The sequence below is a fragment of the Hemiscyllium ocellatum genome, chromosome 3 (genome assembly GCF_020745735.1).
Source record: "Hemiscyllium ocellatum isolate sHemOce1 chromosome 3, sHemOce1.pat.X.cur, whole genome shotgun sequence".
NCBI classification, from domain to species: domain Eukaryota; kingdom Metazoa; phylum Chordata; class Chondrichthyes; order Orectolobiformes; family Hemiscylliidae; genus Hemiscyllium; species Hemiscyllium ocellatum.
In genome coordinates this window covers 1,229,144-1,252,478 of record NC_083403.1, presented here as the reverse complement: position 1 = coordinate 1,252,478, position 23,335 = coordinate 1,229,144, and the positions used below count along the sequence as shown (strand labels likewise).

Genomic DNA, 23,335 nt, shown 5'->3' with positions numbered 1-23,335 from the left:
TGTGAGGTAGCAGTGCTAACCACTGAGCTATCGTGTAAAGGCTGGATAGACTGGGGCTGTTTTCCTTGGACCTAAGGTTGCGAAGGAACCTAATAGAGGTATTCAATATCATGAAGGGCAGAGATAGAGTGGATAGGTAGGCACTTTCTCCAACAGTGCACAAGTCAATACCAGGGGACATAAAGTTAAGCTAAGGGGTAGAGGGCTAAAAGGACAGTTGTGGAGAATTTCTGTCACTCAAAGGGTTGTGGGAGTCTGCAACTCACTGGCTGAAAGGGTGGTTAATTCAGAAGCAACACTGAGATTAGATTAGATTAGATTACTTACAGTGCGGAAACAGGCCCTTCGGCCCAACAAGTCCACACCGACCCGCCGAAGCGCAACCCACCCATACCCCTACATTACCCCTTACCTAACACTATGGGCAATTTAGCATGACCAATTCACCTGACCCGCACATCTTTGGACTGTGGGAGGAAACCGGAGCACCCGGAGGAAACCCACGCAGACATGGGGAGAACGTGCAAACTCCACACAGTCAGTCACCTGAGTCGGGAATTGAACCCGGGTCTCTGGCGCTGTTAGGCAGCAGTGCTAACCACTGTGCCACCGTGCCACCCACTTAATAGATTCATGTTCACCTTTAAATTTCATATTGTTATTGAATTCAACTTCCACTACTTGCCATGGTAGGATTTGAACCTGGGTACCCAGAGCATTAGCTAGGTCTCTAGATTAGCAATCCAGTGATAATACCACTAGGCCATTGCTCCCCACCCCTGAGATATTCACTTGGGTTACCATCGTCTCTAGGGCTAAGGACCAAGACTGGACAATGGGATTAATGAAGTCAGATTATTGTTGACTAGCAAAGACATCTTGGGCCTCATGGTCTCACTCTGTCTTTTACAGCACAATCACTTCTACGTCAATCTCATCTCAACTCTCGTCAGTCTCTGAATTTCCACTCTTGTTTATTTATTTATGAATCAGACACCTCCTGAGAAACAACTCTTAAGCGTTGAAGGTACAATATTTAAGTTTAGTGAGAGGAATTATTGTTAAAATAAACCAAATTTTTAAGTAAAAATTATGGAAAATAGTAACAGAAACACTGCATTAAGCTGTTGAATGTACGGGCTCTTTAGATTCCAGCTCAACATTCTCCATCATCAAAGAAACAGAAAAAGGAGTTCACCTAGAGGGAAAGTAAAATTTGATGCAAACAGTCTTACCTCTCAGGAGACAGCCTGAAGAAAGCCGATAGCAAAGTGACAGTACACTTCACTGGGTGAGGTGGGGTGGGGGGAGATTAGGAAAGGTACTTCAAATGGAGACACACATAATTAACATCAACCAATTTGGAGAAGAAATCACTGTACAGCTGCTTCCGATTCCTCTTCTAAGAATATAATTAGCAGCAGCTACATCTACTAAGATTGAGCCAAACTGGGACAATAACAAGAGAGTGAGACTCGATTTGGCATGGCACAAAGGAAGTATGGGCAGAGGTAGGCCATTCAGCCCGAGTCAGCTCCACCAATCAATCATGCAGATCATGGCCAATCAGAATATTCAACTCCATTTTCCTGTTGTTCCCCACAATCCTTGATTAAAAATCTCTCAACTGCAACTTGAATGTATTTCATGATCCAGCTTCAATGGCCCTCAATGGTAAAGAATCCCATAGATTCATTATCTTCTCAGAGAAGAAATTCCTCCTTATCTCGCTCTTAAATGCATGAACCTGTTTTCTGAGATTATGCCCTCTGAACCTTGACTCTGTTATGAGGGGAACCAACCTTCTTGCAGCTACCCTGTCAGGTCTTCTAAGTATCTCATATATTTCAATGAAGTTGTCTCTGTTTTTTTAAACCCCAATGAGTACAAGTCCAATCTATTCAACCTCTTCATCTGATAGTCCTTCCATACCTGGTACCAGCCTTATGAACGATCTCTGGACTGCCTTCAATGCCAAAAATCTTTCACAGATTGGGGGCCCAAAGTTGCCCACCACATTCCAGCTGTGGTCTAACTGGTACCTTGTATAGCTTGAGAAAGATTCCCTAATTTTATACCCGATTCCCATTGAAATGTAAGTCAGCAGTCCATGTGCCTTCTCGATTACCCACTGAATGTGAATACTAGCTTTTTGCGATTGGTGAGTAAGGACTCTCACATCACTCTGATTTGTAGCTTTCTCCAGTCTTTCTCCATTTAAATAACATTCAGTTCCTCTATTCTTCCTCCAGACATGCACAATCTCACACTTTCTCCTATTGTATTCCATCTGCCAAGTTTTATCCTGTTTTGCTTCACCTGTCCATAACCCTCTGCAGCTTCTTTCTGTCACACTCAACATTTGCCCTCCCACTTGTGTATAATCTGCAAACTGGCTGCAATACATTCACTTTTCTAACTCCAGTCATTAATATATAAAGGAAAATTAAGTAGCAAAGACTGTTGTATATGCAGTTGGGTCTATGTGCCTCTATAAGAGAGAGGGGGTAAACTGGAAGCAGCAGCTAGTGGGGCTATTGAGGACCGACTGTGAAGCTGAGACAATAATGCCTTCAATTCCCCATGTTAGTTTGCTCTCCATCTACCCTGTGTTCTATTTATGTGCTTCCAGTGAACACACAGCCATCACATGGGGAGCACGGTGGCTCAGTGATTAGCAATGTACCCTCACAGCACCAGGGTGCCGGGTTCGATTCCAACCTCAGGCAACTTCTGTGTGGAGTTTGCACATTCTCCCCGTATTTGCGTGGGTTTCCTCCCACAATCCAAAGGGGTGCAGATTAGGTGGATTGGCCGTGCTAAACTGCCAAAAGAATGGCTAAAAGAAGGGATTACTCCCATTGTCACAGAGAGCTGTGTGAGGGGACATGGGCTGCAGGTGACACCAAGGAAGAATGGTACAGTAGAACAGTCAGTGAATGAGTGGATAATGTGAAGAATGTTCACCATGGGGACTCAGACTGCAAACAGCTAGCTACTAGACTTGAGAGACAGGAAAAAGTCTCACCTGCAGGATAACAAAATGGTGGCAAATGTGAAGCAATGGATTGATTGGAAGAAGAGACAGAATCAGCACTGGAGGCTTTGATGCATTTTAAATGTGAAAATGGTGGCTGAAGGCAATAATGCTATTGATTTTCTTAGGGAACATTGGGAGCAAAACCTTCATAATTCTAAGGAATCTGATCCAACCACAGGAACCCGCAGAGAAGACTTACTAAGAACTGTGCAAAGTGTTGGGGAGTTATTTTGCACCAAAGTCCCTTTTGATTATGGAACATTTCCGATGGAACTTTGCTCACTGAGCTGGAAGATTCATTTTCAGACATTTCAGGAAGGACATACTGGCACTGGAGCGTGTCCAGCTGAGATTCACACGGATGATCCCTGGAATGGTAGGTCTAACGTACGATGAACAGCTGAGGATCCTGGGATGGTATTCATTAGAGTTCAGGAGGTTGAGGGGAGATCCAATAGAAACTTACAAGATAATGCATGGCTTAGAAAGATGGACACCGGGAAATTGTTTTCATCAGGTGGGGATACTAGGACTCATGGGCACAGTCTTAGAATTAGAGGGGGTCAATTTAGAACAGAAATGAGGAGACATTTCTTCAGCCAGAGAGTGGTGGGCCTGTGGAATTCATTGCCGCAGAGTGCAGTGGAGGCCAGGACGCTAAGTGTCTTCAAGGCAGAGATTGATAGATTCTTGATGTCATGAGGAATTAAGGGCTACGGGGAGAATGCGGGTAAGTGGAGTTGAAATACCCATCAGCCATGATTGAATGGCGGAGTGGACTCGATGGACTGAATGGCCTTTCTTCTCCTCTTATTTCTGATGGCCTTAACATCAGTGAGCATCCGGTGAAGCACTGGGGTTGGTGACCTGCTTTCTATTTATGTGTTTACGTTTCCTTGGAACATTTCCATTTTTATAAATTGGTACAGAACGATGGAGAGTCCATCGCCCAATTTGTGGCTGCCTTAAAGGAGTTAATGGGCCATCCCAAACTTGGAGGGTACTTCCAAACATCTCATTGGACCACTTGGTTTGTGACCTCCAGCACAAATCCATCCAAAGGAAGTTACTAACAAGGAGAGACGTGGATTTCAAGAAAGCTTTTGGCATTTCTAGCTCAATGGAGTTGGCTGCCAGCAATGCAACACCGTCCAGTGATAACACCCAGATGGCGAAGACCTGCCAAACCAAAAATGGCTATGTATTGGACCCAGTGTGCCGAACTGCCTGTGTATGTAGTGAAAGGTAACTACCCTGATTATTTGGACACTCATGGTTACAGAAATTTAAGTTAAATTGGAGTGTGGCTAATAGGCTGGCAGACTTAAAGACATCTTCATACTTGTCTACAATCTCTTGCAAAACCATCATTTCGAGAACCCTGGGTTAAATGAAAGGAGTAAAATGAATTTCAGTTAAAGCTGGAGGCTTGTCCAAGGAGCCTGAAGGTATGTCCAGTGCCGTATACCATTTGGCCTAAAGTGGAGGCAGAACTGAACAGCTATTGGACCTGGGAGCAGTGAAACTAGTAACCACAAAGGGCCTCTACAACTGTCCAGGTCTTAAAAACACATGCAGGAGAATCGACATATTGGGCATGAGTCCTTCTTCAGGAAGGGCTCAAGCCCGAAACTTCGATTCTCCTGCTCCTTGGATGCCTGACCTGCCGCGCTTTTCCAGCAACATATTTTCAGCTCTGATCTCCAGCATCTGCAGTCCTCACTTTCTCCTTAAAAACACATGGCACAGTGGGGATTTGTGGTGACATTCAAGTCACAGTCAACCCAGCCCTGTGTGTGGGTCAATACCCACTTCCATGCATTCAGAACCTGCTCAGTGATCTGCTTGGGGGTAAGAAAATCTTAAAAATGGGTGTGCCACAGGCCCACCAGCAGATAGGGGTCGGGAAGGAGTTCCAGCTGCTGCTGACGACAGTGGCACACAGGGGACTGTCCCACCACAAGCACCTGCCTTTCGGCATCACGTCAGCACCAGCTCTATTCCAGAGGATTTGGAGTAGATTTCCAGGGATCCAGTGTTATCTGGATGATGTTTTGGTTACTGGATCCTCTCAAGAGGAGTATTTGGAAAACCTATAAGAAACTTGAAAAAAGGTTGAAATTAAAAAGGCAGAAACATGTACTCCATAGAGGATGGTAAGGGACTACACATGGATCCCAAGATGTAGACTATAATGAAGGCCCCTAGACCAGAGGATGTGTCTCAGCCAAGATCAAAGTCAGAAGTCACACAACACCTGGTTATAGTCCAACAGGTTTCTGTGAAAACATAAGCTTACAGAGCATAGCCCCTACATCAGGCAAAGGGGCAGTTATAGGAAGGGAGACATGCTGCAGGTAGTCAGATAGGTGGGTTAACTCCAGGAAAGGTAGGAGGGGGAGGAGTCTTCTGTGGCTAACCCCATCTCAAACAAGCGTACTGTTTTGGAAGGTTCAGAGAATGCTGGACTCTCAGGGGAATGTAGCACGGACAGCAACGTTTCTGATAGAGAATGGTTCTCATGTAATGAGGGGTACGTCGGGTTCCACGTGACTGATTGTGTCAGGCGACTCTCTAGTCTGAGGCACAGACTAATGTTTCAGCAGCTAGCAGTAAAAAATCAGAATGGTGTTCTGCTTCCCTGGTGCCAGGATCAAGGGTGTCTCAGAGAGGGTGCAGAATGTTCTCAAGGAGGGAGGGACCAGCAGGAGATCATTGTACATATTGGAACCAACAACATTGGAAGGGAAAAGGGTGAGATTCTGAAGGGAGAATATGGAAATATAGAAGCAATTTAAAAAAGAGGTTTTTGAGGATAGTAATGTCTGGATTACTCCTGATGCTACAAGCTAGTGAGGGTAGGAAATAGGAGGATAGAGCAGATGAATGTATAACTGAGGAGCTGGTGTATGGGAAAAGGATTCACATTTTTGGATCATTGGTATCTCTTCTGGGGTGGAAGTGACCTGTACAAGGAGGATGGTTTGCACCTGAATTGGAAGGGAATTAATATGCTGACAGGGAGATTTGCTAGAGCTGCTCGGGAGGATTTAAACTTGGGGGTTGGGACCCAGGGAAATAGCGAGGAAAGAGATCAATCTAAGACGGGTACAGTTGGGAAAAGGAGCAAGTCAAACAGTCAGGACAGGCAGGGACAAAGCAGAGAACAAGGTAGGATTGATAAACTAAACTGCATTTATTTCAATGCAAGGGGCCTAACAGGGAAGGCAGATGAACTCAGGACATGGTTAGGAACATGGGACTGGGATATCATAGCAATTACGGAAACATGGCTCAGGGATGGGCAGGACGGCAGCTTAATGTTCCAGGATACAAATGCTACAGGAAGGATAGAAAGGGAGGCAAGAGAGGAGGGGGAGTGGCATTTTTGATAATGGATAGCATTACAGCTGTGCTGAGGGAGGATATTCCCAGAAATACATCCAGGGAAGTTATTTGGGTGGAACAGAGAAATAAGAAAGGGATGATCACTTTATTGGGATTGTATTATAGGACCCCTAATAGTCAGAGGGAAATTGAGAAATAAATTTATCAGGAGATCTCTAAGAATAATAGGGTGGTTATGGTCGGGGATTTTAACTTTCCAAACAGACTGGGACTGCCATAGTGTTACGGGTTTAGATGGAGAGGAATTTCTTAAGTGTGTACAAGACAATTTTCTGATTCAGTTTGTGGATGTACCTACTAGAGAAGGTGCAAAACTTGACCTACTCTTGGGAAATAAGGCAGGGCAGGAGACTGAGGTGTCAGTGGGGGAGCACTTTGGGGCCAGTGACCATAATTCTATGAGTTTTAAAATAATGATGGAAAAGGATAGACCAGATCTAAAAGTTCAAGTTCTAAATTGGAGGAAAGCCAATTTTGACGGTATTAGGCAAGAACTTTCAAAAGCTGATTGGGGGCAGATGTTCGCAGGTAAAGAGACGGCTGTAAAATGAGGTAACAAGAGTCGAGAGACAGTATACTACTGTTATGGTGAAAGCAAAGGCTGGTAGGTGGAGGGAATGCTGGATGACTCGAGAAACTGAGGGTTTGGTTAAGAGAAAGAAGGAAGCATATATCAAGTATAGACAGGATAGATCGAGTGAATCCTTAGAAGAGTTTAAAAACAGGAGGAGTATACTTGAGAGGGAAATCAGGAGGGCAAAAAAACGGACATGAGATAGCTTTGGCAAATAGGGTTAAGGAGAATTCAAACATCTTTTATAAATACATTAAGGTCAAATTAAACGGATTTAATTCAATGCAAGAGGCCTAACAGGGAAGGTAGATCAACTAACTCAAGGCATGAGTGCGTTGCTGGATAAGCACAGAGGTCAGGCAGCATCCAAGGAGTAGGAGATTTGATGTTTTGGGCAAAGCCCTTCATCAGGAATGAGGGAATCTCAAACGTGTGCACACACATGCACTCTCTCTCAAACCTGCGTGCACACACATGCACTCTATTTTTTAAAAATTCATTTGTGGGGTTTGGGCATTGCTGGCTGGCCATTGATAGCCCATCCCTATTTTCCCTTGAGAGCTGCCTTCTTGAATCACTGCAGTCCACTTGCTATTGGTTTACCCACATTGACAGTTGGAAGGGAATTCCAGGATTTTGACCCAAAGACGATGTGCGCGCACAGTTTTAAATGCACACACACATACACATTCCCTCAAATGCGCACGCACGTTCTCGCTCTCTGAAATGTGGGCACACACACTCTCAATCCCTCAAACGCACGCACATGCTCTCTCTGTGACCTACACTGTTGTGTGTAATGGCTTGCATGAGGAAGGTGAATGAACAGGAGCAAAGTTAGAGGATTACACAAATAAGTGGGAAGGCAAGGGGTAATGATGACACACAGAACCTGGAAAGTGATATAGACAGGTTAAGCAAGTATGGAAAAAATTGGCCGATAGAATATAATGTGGGTAAATGTGAAATTATGCACATTGGCAGGAAGAACAGAGGAACTGAGTATTACTTCTATGGAGAAAGACTGCAGAAAGCTACAGAACAGAAGGTTTTTGGAGTCCTCATGCATTCAAAACCCTCAAGTCATTTCCCATCTAGCCTTTGTTGTCCCTTCAGTGTTGCTGGGTGAAAATTCTCAAACTCCCTCCTTCACAGAATTGTGGGCCTTCCTACACGACATGGAATACAGTAGTTGAAGAAGACAGCTCACAACCACCTTGTCTAGAGGCATCTAGGGATGGGCAACAAATACTGGACCAGCCAGCGACACCCACATCTTGCGACTCCACTTAAAACAAAATCAAAAAAGCTAGCATACAAATTCAGCAAACACAAGGGAAGGCGAATGGAATGGTGGCCATTATTTCAATGGGAATGGACTATAAAAACAGAGAGAGAAGAGAATGAGTTGTACAAGATGGTAAAGGAGATTGACAAAGACGACGAGGGTGTTTCCTCTTGTGAGGTAATCTAGAATGAGAGGTCATAATTTTAGGATAAAGGGCAGCAGATTTAGAACAGTTTGAGGAGAAATTACTTCACTCAAAGGGTTTTGAATTTGTGGAATGCATTACTCCAGTGTGGTGGATGTCAGGACAACAACTGTGCGGAGGAGATGGATGTTTAATTATAAATGGGTTAAAGGATTTTGGGAAGTGGGCAGGAAAGTGGGGTGTAGGCTGAGATGAGATCAGCCATGATTGTTTACCTGGTGGAGCAGGCTTGAGGGACTAACTTACCCACTGCTGCTCCTCATTCTTATGGTCTAATGAGGGTGGAGGGGAGGAGGAGGAGAGAGGGGAGGCAATGGCCTAGTGGTATTATCACTGGACTGTTAATCCAGAGACCAGATGATGTTCTGAGGACCCAGGTTCAAACCCCGTCATGGCAGACGGTGGGAATTTTAACGATGACCATGAATTGTTGGACAAGCCCACCTGGTTCACGAATATCCTTTAGGGAAGGAAACTGTCATCCTTACCTGGTCTGGTCTACTGTGACTCCAGACCCACAGCAAGGTGATTGACTCTTAACAGTTAGGGATGGGTAATAAATGCTAGCTAACTGGCGATGCCCTAATTCCGTGAATGAATAAAAAAAAGAGAGACAGAGAGATATGCGGAGACAGTGTGGAGGAAAGACAAGGGTAACACACAAGTACAGAAAGAGAGAGACTGAAGAAGATACAGAGAGGGAGAGAAAAAGCAATGCGGGGGGGGTGGTGAGACAGAGAGAAAGGGAGGGAAGGAGAAAGAGACAAAAGAATGAATACAGATGGAGAGAGGGTGAGAGGAGACAAGCACAGTCAGGAAGGGGGAGACAGAGTAAGGAGGGAGAAGTGGTTAGGGAAAGAGAGAGAATGAGACAGATGAAAGAAAGGAAGACAGACAGACACCAGAGATGAAAGAGGGATGAAGAGAGGTAGGGAGATAAGAGCAAGAGAGGGGGAAACAAACCAGAAGAGTGAGAGTGGGAAGTGCTCACGTGGGAAGGAGGACATGGCGAGAGAGAGAGAGAATGAAAAGAGGTATACATCCTGCATGAAAAGGAATCAAACAATCATTTGATGGCAAGTAAATAATTAAAGGATGAGTAGAGGTGATTATAGATCTAAAGGAAGATTTAACCGATGGAGTGGAGGGGCACATCTGAGATATGAAACAAATACAGTGCTTCTGTGAATAAAATACTATTCAGGCCATGTGAAAAAAGAAGGTTATCAGACAGTCAGGAAGGGCTTAAATTTGATAAGGATTGAATATGTCTCTATTTAAAAGCTGACAAGGCACAAGGACCATAAGACTCAAAGAGAAAGAGTTTGAGTGAGACAAAAACAAAGAAAGATGAGGGAAGCAGGAAAGGCAATGAGTTAAAGGCAGGAACAAAGAGGTCGAGAGTTAGAGAGAGACAGAGACCAAGAGTTAAATAGAGAGAGGGAGGAAGAGTTTGGGAGAGAGATAGCTATGAGGGAAAAGAAGTGAAGCTAAGAAGCATTGTTAAGAGGATGAGCTATCTTTAACTGACAGTTAATGGCCTGATTTCAGCAGTGTAGGAGATCTAGCAAGTGACACTGCTCCTTATAATGAGTTCTCAAGGGGGAAGGCATCCAATGGTAAATTGTGTAGTCTCTCAGTTCACAAACCCTGCAGCATGTCAGACTGAAATTAGTTGAACTGCTTGGCAGAAAAGATCCAGTAATAAAACCAGAAAGCTCGTTTAACATTTGAGTGGGTAAAATCCAGATTTATTTATGCAGTTTCTGCATCCTTTTACTGAACCAGGCATTTCAAAATACACGGCATGTCCCGTGAGGGGAACAGCCAGCAATAAGGCAGCCTTGAAGTGAGAGCTTCAATAAGAGGGTATACAGAAAACAATGTCAAACAATGCAGAGGCTTCCATGGAATGGTTTGTATCCAAATAGCTATTTCCCGCTGCTCCACTAACTGCTGTGTACATACCACCACAAGCAAAGGGTGAGGAAGCTCAGGATGTGCTGTACTCCACCACTAACACCCTGGAGACAGAACACCCCGAGGCCCTGGTTATTGTAACTGGAGACTTCAATCAAGCCAATCGAAGGAAGGTGTTGCCCAAGTACCACCAGGGGCTCAAAGATTTTAGACCACTGTTACAGCACTGTGAAAGATGCCGACCACTCCACCCCCCACCCTCATTTCAGGAACTCCAACCACAATGCTCCGTTTCTTCTCCCAGCATCCAGGCCAAAGCTCAAGCAGGAGGCCCCCCCACCCCCCCTCCCTACCCCCTCGTGGATACAGGTCCAGTGTTGGTCGGAGGAGGCAGAGGATCAACTCCGGGGCTTCCTGGAATCGGCTGGTTGGGCCGGGTTCCAATAGGCCGCAGGTACCTTGGACATGCAGCATGGTCAAGGCTTTATCAGCAAGTGTGTGGAGGACTGCATACCAAGGGAGTCAATCCGGGTGTTCCCCAACAGGAAACCCTGGATGAATCAGGACATACAGAACCTGCTAAAAACCAGGCGTGAGGCCTTCGGATCAGGAGACCCACTCAAATATCAGGAATCCAAGTATGACCCTCGCAGAGCCATTAAGACAGCCAGGGACCAACACCGATCTAACCTACAGACCCAGACAGACACCCGGCAACTATGGCAAGGACTGAATGACATCACAGGTTCTAAAAAGAGACAGTGCATTTTAGCAGATGATGACACATCCTCCCAGATTGTCTCAATGCCTTCTCTGCTCGTTTTCAGCAGAATTTTGGCGGAGATGTAACACCTATTCCGACAACTCCTGATGAACCTATCCCAACAGTCACTGCATCAGAGGTCAGATCAGTTTTCCTTCGTGTGAATCCAAGGAAAACGATGGGACCAGACGGAGTACCAGGCCGTGCACTCAGAGCATGTGCAGATCAACTGGCAGAGGTCTTCTCAGACATCTTCACCCTCTCCCTATAGCAGGCCACTCTCCATGCCTATTTCAAGAGGGCCAACATCATCCCTGTGCCTAAGAAGGCTTATGTAGCATGTCTCAATGACTACCGCCCAGTGACCCTACCATGAAGTGCTTTGAAAGGCTGGTCAGGCATTAATCAGCTCCAGCCTCCCCACTACTCCTGACCCACTCCAATTTGCCTGTCGGACCAACAGATCCATGTCAGATGCCATATCACATGCCCTTCACTCCTCTCTAGAACATCTTGACACCAAGAACAGCTATGGAAGAATCCGACTCATTGACTACAGTCCAGCCTTCAACACTATTATCCCCTTGAGACTAATTACTAAACTTAGTGATCTCGGACTAAACCCCACTCTCTGCAACTGGATCCTCAGTTTCCTGACCCACAGGCCACAATCAGTGAAGATTGGGGACAATATTTCATCCTCACTAACAGGCAACACTGGAGCCCCCTCCCCAGGGGTGTGTACTCAGCCCCCTACTGTACTCACTGTACACCCATGGCTGCGTCACCAAGTACCAGACTAATGCCATTTACAAGTTCGTTGATGACACCACCACAGTCGGTCAAATCTCAGATGGAGATGAAACAGACTGCAGACGGGAGGGGGAAGACCTGGAAAAACGGTGCACTGAGAACAACCTAGCTCTCAATGCTGGCAAAACCAACAAACTCATTACTGACTTTCAGCGAGATGTTACCCATGCCCCCCTACACATTAACAGCACAGAGGTGGAGTGAATGGAGAGAGTCAAGTTCCTGGGAGTGGTCATCCATAACAAGCTTTCTTGGACTCTTCATGTGGATGCACTGGTTACAAAGGCCCAACAATGTCCCTTCCCCCTCAGGCAGCTGAGGAATTTTGCCATGACGGTGAATACCCTTGCCAGCTTTTATAGGTGCACCATCGATAGCGTTCTGTCTGGATGTATCACTCCCTGGTATGGGAACTGTACCATTCAGGATTGGAGACGGTTACAGAGAGTGGGGAACTCAGCCCGGACAATCACAAAGGCCAACCTCCCATCGAGAGAATCCATCTCCCAGGCCCGCTGTCAAGGAAAGGCCACCAACATTCTCAAAGATCCATCCCACCCTGGCAATGTTTTTCTACAACCTCTATCATCGAAACAGTTTCTTCCCTACTGTTGTTAGGATACTGGATGGACTCTCAAACTCTTAACATTCGCCTGTCCCTGTGTTTGAGGTTTTGCTGCTGTTTACCTATTAGTTACCTATCTATGCTCCTTAACCCTGTGATCTGCCTGTGTTGTTCACAAGACAAAGCTTTTCACTGTGCCTCGGTACACGTGACAATAAATTCAATTCAATTCAGTTCAATTAGCTGCTTACAATCACGGTTTCAAATCGACCGAAAAAGGCATTTGGTCAAAATTTCCACTGTTGGTTAGCTCAGCTGGCTGGATGGCCAATTTGGGATACAGAGTGATACCAACGTGGGTTCAAGCTTTCTTTTCACACCACCTGAGGTTACCATAAAGGACTTTCCTTTTCAACTTCTCCCCTTACCTGAAGTGTAGTAATCCTCAGGGAAAGCACAGCCAGCTGTCTCTCTGTAATGAGACAGCAACCCCATGGTCTGGTAGGACAGTGGAGATTTCACCGTCACCTTTACTGCTATATAGTAACTTCAGAGTATTTTAGTTAAAATAATTCACACCGATATAACCACATTGCCTGAGAATGTGACTCTCCATCATCATTATTGATCTGGGTATTCTTGCCGAGTGCTACTATCAGGGACCAAGGTTAAAGGTTGCGACAGGAGCTCTCGAACAGCTTTCATAAAGCATCGGAGCAGTCGCTGAGTCAAATTCCTGGATGACCCTTTGCAACTGCACTGTGGGACTACAGCAAGTCATGAAGGCAGCTCACCATCATCTTCTCTAGGGCAACAGGAATGGCAGTGAATACTGGCCAAGCCAGCAATGCCTAGATCCTGTGAATAAATAAGGAATGTAGGTAGTTGCTTAGCACTAGGATGTTCTGACTCATTGATCTCTTGCCGTTTGACATGTGAATTCTGCATTAAATCCAACACTGACTATTCGCAAGGGACCTGTCATTGCCCTCACTGTTCAACACACCATCATATTGAGTGCAATATGAAGCCATCTGTAGCTGCATTTATCCTCATTATCCCCCATATCACTGGACAGTACAGCATGGCAGCATACTATAAATGCAACTTATTTCCACACTAGCTTGCTGTCTGACACTCAATGTCACCTCGATTCTGTCGGACAGAAAACTTTCCTTTGAAGCTGATCCAGCTTCAGGCTGATCCGTTTCACACTAACAGACCCAATTAAACACTCGGCCACATTTTGATTATCAACTTGCCCTCAATTTACAAGACCTGTTTAATTCAGGGATGTAACTAGATCTGACATCCGGAATTTAAAAATAAGGAAGAATGCCAGTTCAGTCCCAGATGAGCAGACATTTCTTTTTCTCAAGACTGTAAATCTTTGCAATTCTCCACCACAGAGGGCTGTGGAACTTCAGGCTTTGAAGATGTTTAAGGTACAGATTAATAGATTTCCGATTACCAATTTCATCTAGGATAGGTAAAAGATATTGAAGTATTTGATCAGCCATAGGTATAGCATAGTGACTCCGTGGTTAGCACAGTACTAAGGACCTGGCTTTGATTCCAGCTTTGGGGGTCTGTCTGTGTGGAGTTTGCACGTTCTCCCCGTGTCTGTGTGGGTTTCCTCTGGGTGCTCCGGTTTCCTCCCACTCTCCAAAGATGTGCAGGTTAGGTGGATTGACCAAACTACATTGCCTATTGTGTCCAGGAAATGTGCAGGCGAGATGCACAAGCCATGGGAATACAGGGTTACAGGGATAGGGTAGCACAATGGATCTGGGTGGGATGCTCTTCAGAGGGTCGGTGGGGACTTGATGGGTTGAATGGCCTCATTCCACACTGTAGGGATTCTATAGAGCAATGATCATATCGAAGCTGAGTAGGTTCAAACTAAACCAGGTGTAGCATTATAATAAAAACAGAAAATACTGGAGGAACCCAGCATCAGGCTGCATCAGCGGAGTGAGAAACAGAGGTAATTCTTGGAATCCAATGTGACCCTTGTGCTATTATAATTCATTTGGGAAGATGAGCTGCTCACTGACTGTGCTGAATTTGCACTTTGGCGTTAGGTTTATGTTCCTAACAATAATTCTTCAGATAAGGATTACGGCTGGCCAATTAGGGCTGGGGAAATAGTGCCAACCCAGTATGTGAAAGCTGAATCCCAGAACCACAGAATTGTTATGGTGCAGGAGGCCATTCAGCCTGTCATGCCTGCAACGGTTCTGTTTTCTAGGGCCAATCTCCTACCTTTTCCCCATTTTCCTGCACAACATGACACTATGACTCTAATTTCTATCCAAATAATCATCTGGCGTGGTCTTAAGTGCCTCCTTTGAACCACCTCCACCACTTTTCCAGGCAGTGATTCTGTAACGAACTACTTGCTATGTGAGAACATCATCCTTGGTTTTGTACATCACTGTAATCTATCTTTAATCATCTGCAGCCATGGTGAGATGCCAGAAGCATGGAGATTGGCTAACATATAACCGTTATTTAAGAAAGGTGGAAAGCGAAAGCCGAGAAACTACAGGCTATGAGCCTGATGTTACTGATGAGCAAGTTATTGGAGGGATTTTGACAGACAGGTTTCACATGTATTTGGAAAAGCAAGGACTGATGAGGGATAATTAGTGTGGCTTTGTGCGTGGGAAATCACATCTCACCAACTTAGATCAGAAAACAAAAAAGTACAGGCCCTTCGGCCCTCGATGTTGTGCTGACCTTTACCCTACTCTAAGATCAGACTAACCTACACATCTTTCATTTTACTATCATCCATGTGTCTATCCAAGAGTCACTTAGATGTCCCTAATGTAATCTCACTCTATTACCACTGCTGGCAGTGCATTCCACCCACCGTCACTCTCTGTGCAAAGAACCGACCTCCGACATCCCCCGTCTCCAAACCTTCCTCCAATCACCTTAAAATGATGCTCCCTTGTGATAGCCATTTCCACCCAGAGAAAAACTCTCGGGCCGTTCACTCTATTATTAATGTCTCTCATTCCACCTCTATCAAGGCACCTCTCCTCCTCCTTCACTCCAATGAGAAAAGTCCTAGCTCCCTCGACCTTTCTTCATAAGACACACCCTCCAGTCCAGGCAGCATCCTGGTAAATCTCCTCTGCACTCTCTCTAAAGCTTCCACATCCTTCCTATAATGAGGTGACCAGAACTGAACACAGTATTCCAAGTGTGGTCTAACCAGGGCTCTATAGAGCTGCAGCATAACCTCGCGGCTCTTAAACTCAATCCCCCGGCTAATGAAAGCCAACACACCATACAGATTCTTGACAACTCTACCAACTTGGATTGCAACTTTGAGCGATCTTTGCACGTGGACCCCAAGTTCCCTCTGTTCCACCACACTGCCGAGAATCCTGCCTTTAACCCTGTATTCTGCATTCAAATTCGACCTTCCAAAATGAATCACTTCACACTTTTCCAGATTGAACACCATCTGCCACTTCTCAGCCCAGTTCTGCATCCTGTCAACGTCCCATTATAACCTACAACAGCTCTCCACATTATCCACCACTCCATCGACCTTGGTGACATCAGCAAACATACAAAACTACCCTTCCACTGCTCTACCTTCAATGTGTTTTGTCATATCCTCAAAGAATTCAATAAAGTTTGTGAGGCATGATCTGCCCCTCACAAAGCCATGCTGACTATCTCTAATCAAGCTATGGTTTTCCAAGTAATCATAAGTTCTGTCTCTCAAATCCTCTCCAATAATTTTCCCACCACAGACATAAGACTGACAGGTCTGCAATTCCCAAGGTTATGCCGAATACACTTCTTGAACAAGGGAATAATATTTGACGCCCTCCAATCATCTGGAACTACTCCAGTGGACAGTGAGGACGCACAGGTAATTGCCAAAAGCACAGCAATCTCTTCCCTCACTTCCTGTGGTAACCTCAGGTAAATCCTATCTGGCCCTGGGGATTTATCTATCCTTATGTTTTGCAGAATTTTTAGCACATCTTCCTTCTGTGAGCAGATCAATCCGTTTCACGCTGTCCTAAAAAACATCAAGGTCCCTCTCCAGTACCGAATACTGAAGCAAAGTATTCATTAAGGACAGCCCTCTACCTCTTCCGACTCCCGGCACAGGTTCCCTCCCCTGCCCACTCACATAAGTGTAGAATGCCTTAAGGCTTTCCTTAATCTTACCCGCTAAAGCTATTTCATGCCCCCTTCCAGTTTTCCTAAGTTCATTCCTCAGTTCCTTCCTGGCTACCTTGTAACCCTCGAAGCCCTGTCTGATCCTTGCCTCCTCAACCTTAAGAAAGCTTCCTCCTTCCTCTTGACTAGATGTTCCATATCCCTTGTCACCCAAGGTTCCTTCACCCTACCATCCCTTCCTTGCCTCAGTGGAACAAACTTATCCAACCCTTTCAGCAAATGCCTCCTAAACAACTTCCACATTTCTATCGTGCATTTCCTTGAAAATATCTGTTCCCAATTTAGGTGCCCCAATTCCTGCCTAATAGCATTGTAATACCCCATCCCCCAATCAATGCTTTGCCATACCATCTGCTCCTATCCTTCTCCATGAATATAGTAAACATCAGAGAGTTGTGATCACTGTCACCAAAATGCTCTCCCACCAAGAGATCTGACACCTGGCACGGTTCATTTCCTCACACCAAATCCAATATGGCCTCCCCCCAAGTCGGCCTATCTCCATTTGAATCAGGGACTCTTCCTGATCATACCTGACAAAATCTGCTCCATCCAAACGATTTGAACGAAGGAGGTTTCAGTCAATATTAGGGAAGTTAAAGTCACTTACGACAACAACCCTGTTACTTCTGCACCTTTCCAATATGTGCTGCCCAATCTGCTCCTCCATGTCTCTGCTGCTACTGGGCGGTCTGTAGAAAACTCCCAATAAAGTGACTGCTCCTTTCCTGTTTCTGCCTTCCACCCACACTGACTCTGTAGACAAGCCCTCCTCGATGCCCTCCCTTTCTGCAGCTGTGATACTATCACTAGTTAGCAATGTCACTCCCCCCACCTCTTTTACCTTCCCCTCTATTCCTTTTGAAACATCTAAACCCTGGAACATACAACAACTATTCCTGACTCTGTGATATCCAAGTTTCCTGTAATGGCCACAACATCATAGTTCCAAGTATTGATCCATGCTCTAAGTTTGTTACTCTTATTCCTGACACTTTTTGTGTTAAAATAGACATACTTCAACCCATTACAATGACTGCACCTTTGCCCCATTAACTGACCGTCCCTCCTCACAGACTGTCTGCAAACTGTATGTACTGTTCACTACTGACTCCAACATCTGATCTGTAACTCCAGTTCCCACCCCACTGCCAATCTAATTTAAATCCTCCTGAAGAGCGCGAGCAAACCTCCACCCAGGATATTGGTGAGCCTCCAGTTCAGGTGAATCATGTCGTTCTTGTACAGGTTCCACCTTCCCCAGAACATAGAACATAGAAAAGTACGGCACAGAACAGGCCCTTCGGCCCACGATGTTGTGCTGAGATTTAATCCTCATGTAAAATATAATAACCTACACCCCCCCCAACTCACTGCTATCCATGTGAATGTCCAGCAATTGCTTAAATGTCCCCAATGACTCTGCTTCCACCACCACCGCTGGCAACACATTCCATGCATTCACAACTCTCTGCATAAAGAACCTACCTCCGATATCTCCTTTATACCTTCCTCCTAATATCTTCAAACTATGACCCCTCGTACCAGTCAATCCTGCCCTGGGGAAAAGTCTCTGGCTATTGACTCTATCCATTCCTCGCAGTATCTTGTCCACCTCGATCAGGTCTCCTCTCTCCCTCCTTCTCTCCAGAGACAAAATTCAGAGCTTAGTCAACCTCTCTTCATTAGGCAAGCCCTCCAGTCCAGGCAGCATCCTGCTAAACCTTCTTTGCACCCTCTCCAAAGCCTCTGTATGTTGCCTATAGTAGGGCGACCAGAACTGGACACAATATTCCAAGTGTGGTCTCACCAGGGACTTGTAGAGCTGCAGCAAAACCTCGTGGCTCTTAAACTCAATCCCCCTGTTAATGAAAGCCAAAACACCATATGCTTTCTTAACAACCCTATCCAATTGGGTGGCAACTTTGAGGGATCTATGTACTTGCACACCCAGATCCCTCTGTTCCTCCACACTGCCAAGAATCCTGTCTTTAATCCTATATTCAGCATTTGAGTTTGACCTTCCAAAATGCATCACTTCACATTTATCCAGGTTGAACTCCATTTGCCATTTCTCAGCCCAGCTCTGCATCCTGTCTGTGTCACGCTGCAGCCTGCAGTAGCCCTCTATACTATCGACGACACCTCCAACCTTTTATGTCATCGGCATATTTATTAACCCACTCCTCAACCTCCTCATCCAAGTCATTTATAAAAACTACAAAGAGCATAGGCCCAAGAACAGAGCTCTGTGGGACCCCACTCAACACTGACCTCCAGGCAGAATACTTTCCATCTACAACCACTCTCTGCCTTCTGTCAGCCAGCCAATTCTGAATCCAGATAGCCAAATCTCCCTGTATCCCATACTTCCTGACTTTAGGAATGATCCCAATGATCCACATATCTGAAGCTCACCCTCCTACCCCAGCTCTGCAGCCACATGTTCGTCTGCACTCGCTCTCGATTCCTGGTCTCACTAGCCTGTAGCACCGGTAGCAGTCCTGAGCTTATTACTCTGCTCATCCTGTCTTCTAGCTTCCAACCAAACTCCCTATATTCTCTTTTCAAGTCCTCATCCCTTTTCCTACCTTTCCCTACCTGTGTCATTGGTACCAATGTGTACCACAACTTGTGGCAGCTGTCCCTCCCGCTTAAGAATCCTGTAGACTTGATCGGAAAATTCCCTGACTTTGGCACCTGGGAGGCAACATACCACCTGGGAGACCACTGAATCTCCTGCCTGCTCCTCTCACCACTGACTTTCCTGCCTGCTCCTCTCACCACTGACTTTCCTGCCTGTTCCTCTCGCCACTGACTCTCCTGCCTGCTCCTCTCGCCACTGACTCTCCTGCCTGCTCCTCTCGCCACTGACTCTCCTGCCTGCTCCTCTCGCCACTGACTCTCCTGCCTGCCCCTCTCGCCACTGACTCTCCTGCCTGCTCCTCTCGCCACTGAATCTCCTGCCTGCCCCTCTCGCCACTGACTCTCCTGCCTGCTCCTCTCGCCACTGAATCTCCTGCCTGCCCCTCTCGCCACTGACTCTCCTGCCTGCTCCTCTCGCCACTGACTCTCCTGCCTGCTCCTCTCGCCACTGACTCTCCTGCCTGCTCCTCTCGCCACTGAATCTCCTGCCTGCCCCTCTCGCCACTGACTCTCCTGCCTGCCCCTCTCGCCACTGACTCTCCTGCCTGCCCCTCTCGCCACTGACTCTCCTGCCTGCTCCTCTCGCCACTGACTCTCCTGCCTGTTCCTCTCGCCACTGACTCTCCTGCCTGCTCCTCTCGCCACTGACTCTCCTGCCTGCCCCTCTCGCCACTGACTCTCCTGCCTGCCCCTCTCGCCACTGACTCTCCTGCCTGCTCCTCTCGCCACTGACTCTCCTGCCTGCCCCTCTCGCCACTGACTCTCCTGCCTGCCCCTCTCGCCACTGACTCTCCTGCCTGCCCCTCTCACCACTGACTCTCCTGCCTGCCCCTCTCACCACTGACTCTCCTGCCTGCCCCTCTCACCACTGACTCTCCTGCCTGCCCCTCTCGCCACTGACTCTCCTGCCTGCTCCTCTCACCACTGACTCTCCTGCCTGCTCCTCTCACCACTGACTCTCCTGCCTGCCCCTCTCACCACTGACTCTCCTGCCTGCCCCTCTCACCACTGACTCTCCTGCCTGCCCCTCTCGCCACTGACTCTCCTGCCTGCTCCTCTCACCACTGACTCTCCTGCCTGCTCCTCTCACCACTGACTCTCCTGCCTGCCCCTCTCGCCACTGACTCTCCTGCCTGCTCCTCTCGCCACTGACTCTCCTGCCTGCTCCTCTCACCACTGAACCTCCTGCCTGCCCCTCTCACCACTGACTCTCCTGCCTGCCCCTCTCACCACTGACTCTCCTCTCACTATTGCTCTCCTATTCTCCCCGGTTCCTTTCTGAGCCACAGAACCAGGCTCAGTGTCTGAAAACCGCTGGAGCTTTCCTGGGAGGGCGCCCCTGCCAACAGGACCCAAAACAGTATACTTGTTATTGAAGGGAACGGCTACAGGGATTCCCTGCACAGTCTGCCTATTCCCTTCCCCTCTCCCAAAGGGGCAAACTTGTTTGAATTCTTTGAGAAAGTGACAAAGAAGATTGATGAAGGCAGAGGGGTTGACATTGTCTTTAGTGAAGTCAGTGAAAACAGAGGGTGCTGCTGGGTTGATATATGGACTGGAGGCCTGTGACCAGCGGGATGTCACAAGAATTGGTGCTGCTTTTTGTCGTTTATATAAATGATTTGAATGCGAACATATGAAGTATAGTGAGGAAGTTTGTAGATGACACCAAAATTGGAGGTGTAGTGGAAAGCGAAGATTACCTCAGAGAACAATAGGATCTTGACCAGATGGGCAGAGGAGTGGCAGATGGAGTTTAATTTAGATAAATGTAGAGTGCTGCACTTTGGAAAGGCAAATAAAGGCAAGACTTACACCACCCTCCCCTAGCTTATCTCTCCACGCTTCAGGCACTCTGCCTTTATTCCTGATGAAGGGCTTTTGCCCGAAACGTCGATTTTGCTGCTCCTCAATGCTGCCTGAACTGCTGTGCTCTTCCAGCACCACTGATCCAGAATCTGGTTTCCAGCATCTACAGTCACTGTTTTTACCTACTTCATGGTAAGGTCCTGGGTACAGTTGCCTAACAAAGAAACCTTGGGATGCAAGTTAACAATTCCTTTAAAATGGAGTTGCAGCTTGATGGGGTGGTAATGAGGACATTTGGTATGCTTGCCTTTATTGGTCAGAGCTTTGAGTTTAGGAGTTGGGAGGTCATCTTGCGTCAGAATAGGACTTTGGTTTGGCCATTTTTGGAATACTGCATTCAGTTCTGGACTCTCTGCTTTAGAAATAATGTTGTGAAACTTGAAAGGGTTCAGAAACGATTCACAAGGTTGTTGCCAGGGTTAAGAGGGTTTGAGCTCCAGGGAGAGGCTGAACAGGCTGGGCTGTTTTCCCTGGCATGTCAAAGGCTTCCATAAGGTGTAACCCGAGAGGTTTAAAAATCATGAGGGGTATGGGTAGGTTGAACAGCCAAGGTCTTTTCCCCTGGGTAGGGGAGTCCAAACCTAAAGGGCACAGGTTTAAGGTGAGAGGGGAAAGATTTAAAAGAGACATAAGAGGCAACGTTTTCCCGCGAGGGTGTGTGTATGGAGTGAGCTGCCAGAGACGGTGGAGACTGGTGCAATTACAACATTTAGAAGGTATCTGGATGGGTATACGAACAGGAAGGGTTTGGAGGGATATGGGCCAAATGCTGGCAAATGGGAGTAGATTAATTTCGGATAACTGGTTGGCATGGACACATTAGACCAAAGGGTTGTTTCCAGGCTGTACAGCTCTATGACTCTATACCTTCATACTCTTATTACCTTTATGAGCAGAAACAGCTTCTCCCTGTTCACCTGCCCCTCCCTCCCACAGGAGAATAAAGAAACATCATGCAAACAAGGACCAAGTGCAGGCCAATTGGGTCTTCCACTCTGTTCCAGCATTCAATAAGACCATAAATCATCGGATTTTAATCTTATCTCTATATTCCTGCATTTTAACAATAACCTTCCATTTCCTTATTTATCAAGACTCTTATCTACCCCGCCTTAAAAATATGTAAAGGTTCCGTATCAACTCCCCCTTGAGGAGGGGAATGCCAGAGATTCTCAACCCTCACTTGAAAGTGGAGTTGCAGGTCGATAGGATAGTGAAGAAGGCGTTTGGTATGTGTTCCTTTATTGGTCAGAGTATTGAGTACAGGAGTTGGGAGGTCATGTTGCGACTGTACAGGACATTGGTTAGGCCACTGTTGGAATATTGCGTGTAATTCTGGTCTCCTTCCTATCGGAAAGATGTTGTGAAACTTGAAAGGGTTCAGAAAAGATTTACAAGGATGTTGCCAGGGTTGGAGGATCTGAGCTACAGGGAGAGGCTGAACAGGCTGGGGCTGTTTTCCCTGGAGTGTCGGAGGCTGAGGGGTGACCTTATAGAGGTTTATAAAATCATGAGGGGTATGAACAGGGTAAATAGACAAAGTCTTTTCCTTGGGGTCGGGGAGTCCAGAACTAGAGGGCATAGGTTTAGGGTGAGAGGGGAAAAGCATAAAAGAGACCTAAGGGGCAACTTTTTCACACAGAGGGTGGTACGTGTATGGAATGAGCTGCCAGAGGATGTGGTGGAGGCTGGTACAGTTGCAACATTTAAAAGACATCTGGATCGGTATATGAATAGGAAGGGTTTGGTGGGATATGGGCCGGGTGCTGCCAAGTGGGACTAGATTGGGTTGGGATATCTGATCGGCATGGATGAGTTGGACCAAAGGGACTGTTTCTGTGCTGTACATCTCTATGACTCAGGGAGATAACATGTTTCCTAATGGTTTTAAATGGGTGCCCCATTATTTTTAAACCATGACCCCTAGTACCAGATTGTCAGACATGAGAAAATATTCTTAATATAAATATAAAGCTGAGGAGAATTCCTTTCTCATTGAAGCAGAATTTCTGACTCAGTTTGGAGACAA

The 23,335-nt window shown here is 46.4% G+C and overlaps 1 protein-coding gene across 2 annotated transcripts in view; it reads right to left on the bottom strand.

The window, feature by feature from the left end:
* The window catches only part of btbd9 (BTB (POZ) domain containing 9), a 183,095-nt gene that overhangs the window by 97,993 nt on the left and 61,767 nt on the right, over positions 1-23,335 (bottom strand). The gene's annotated exons all lie outside the window — the stretch shown is intronic.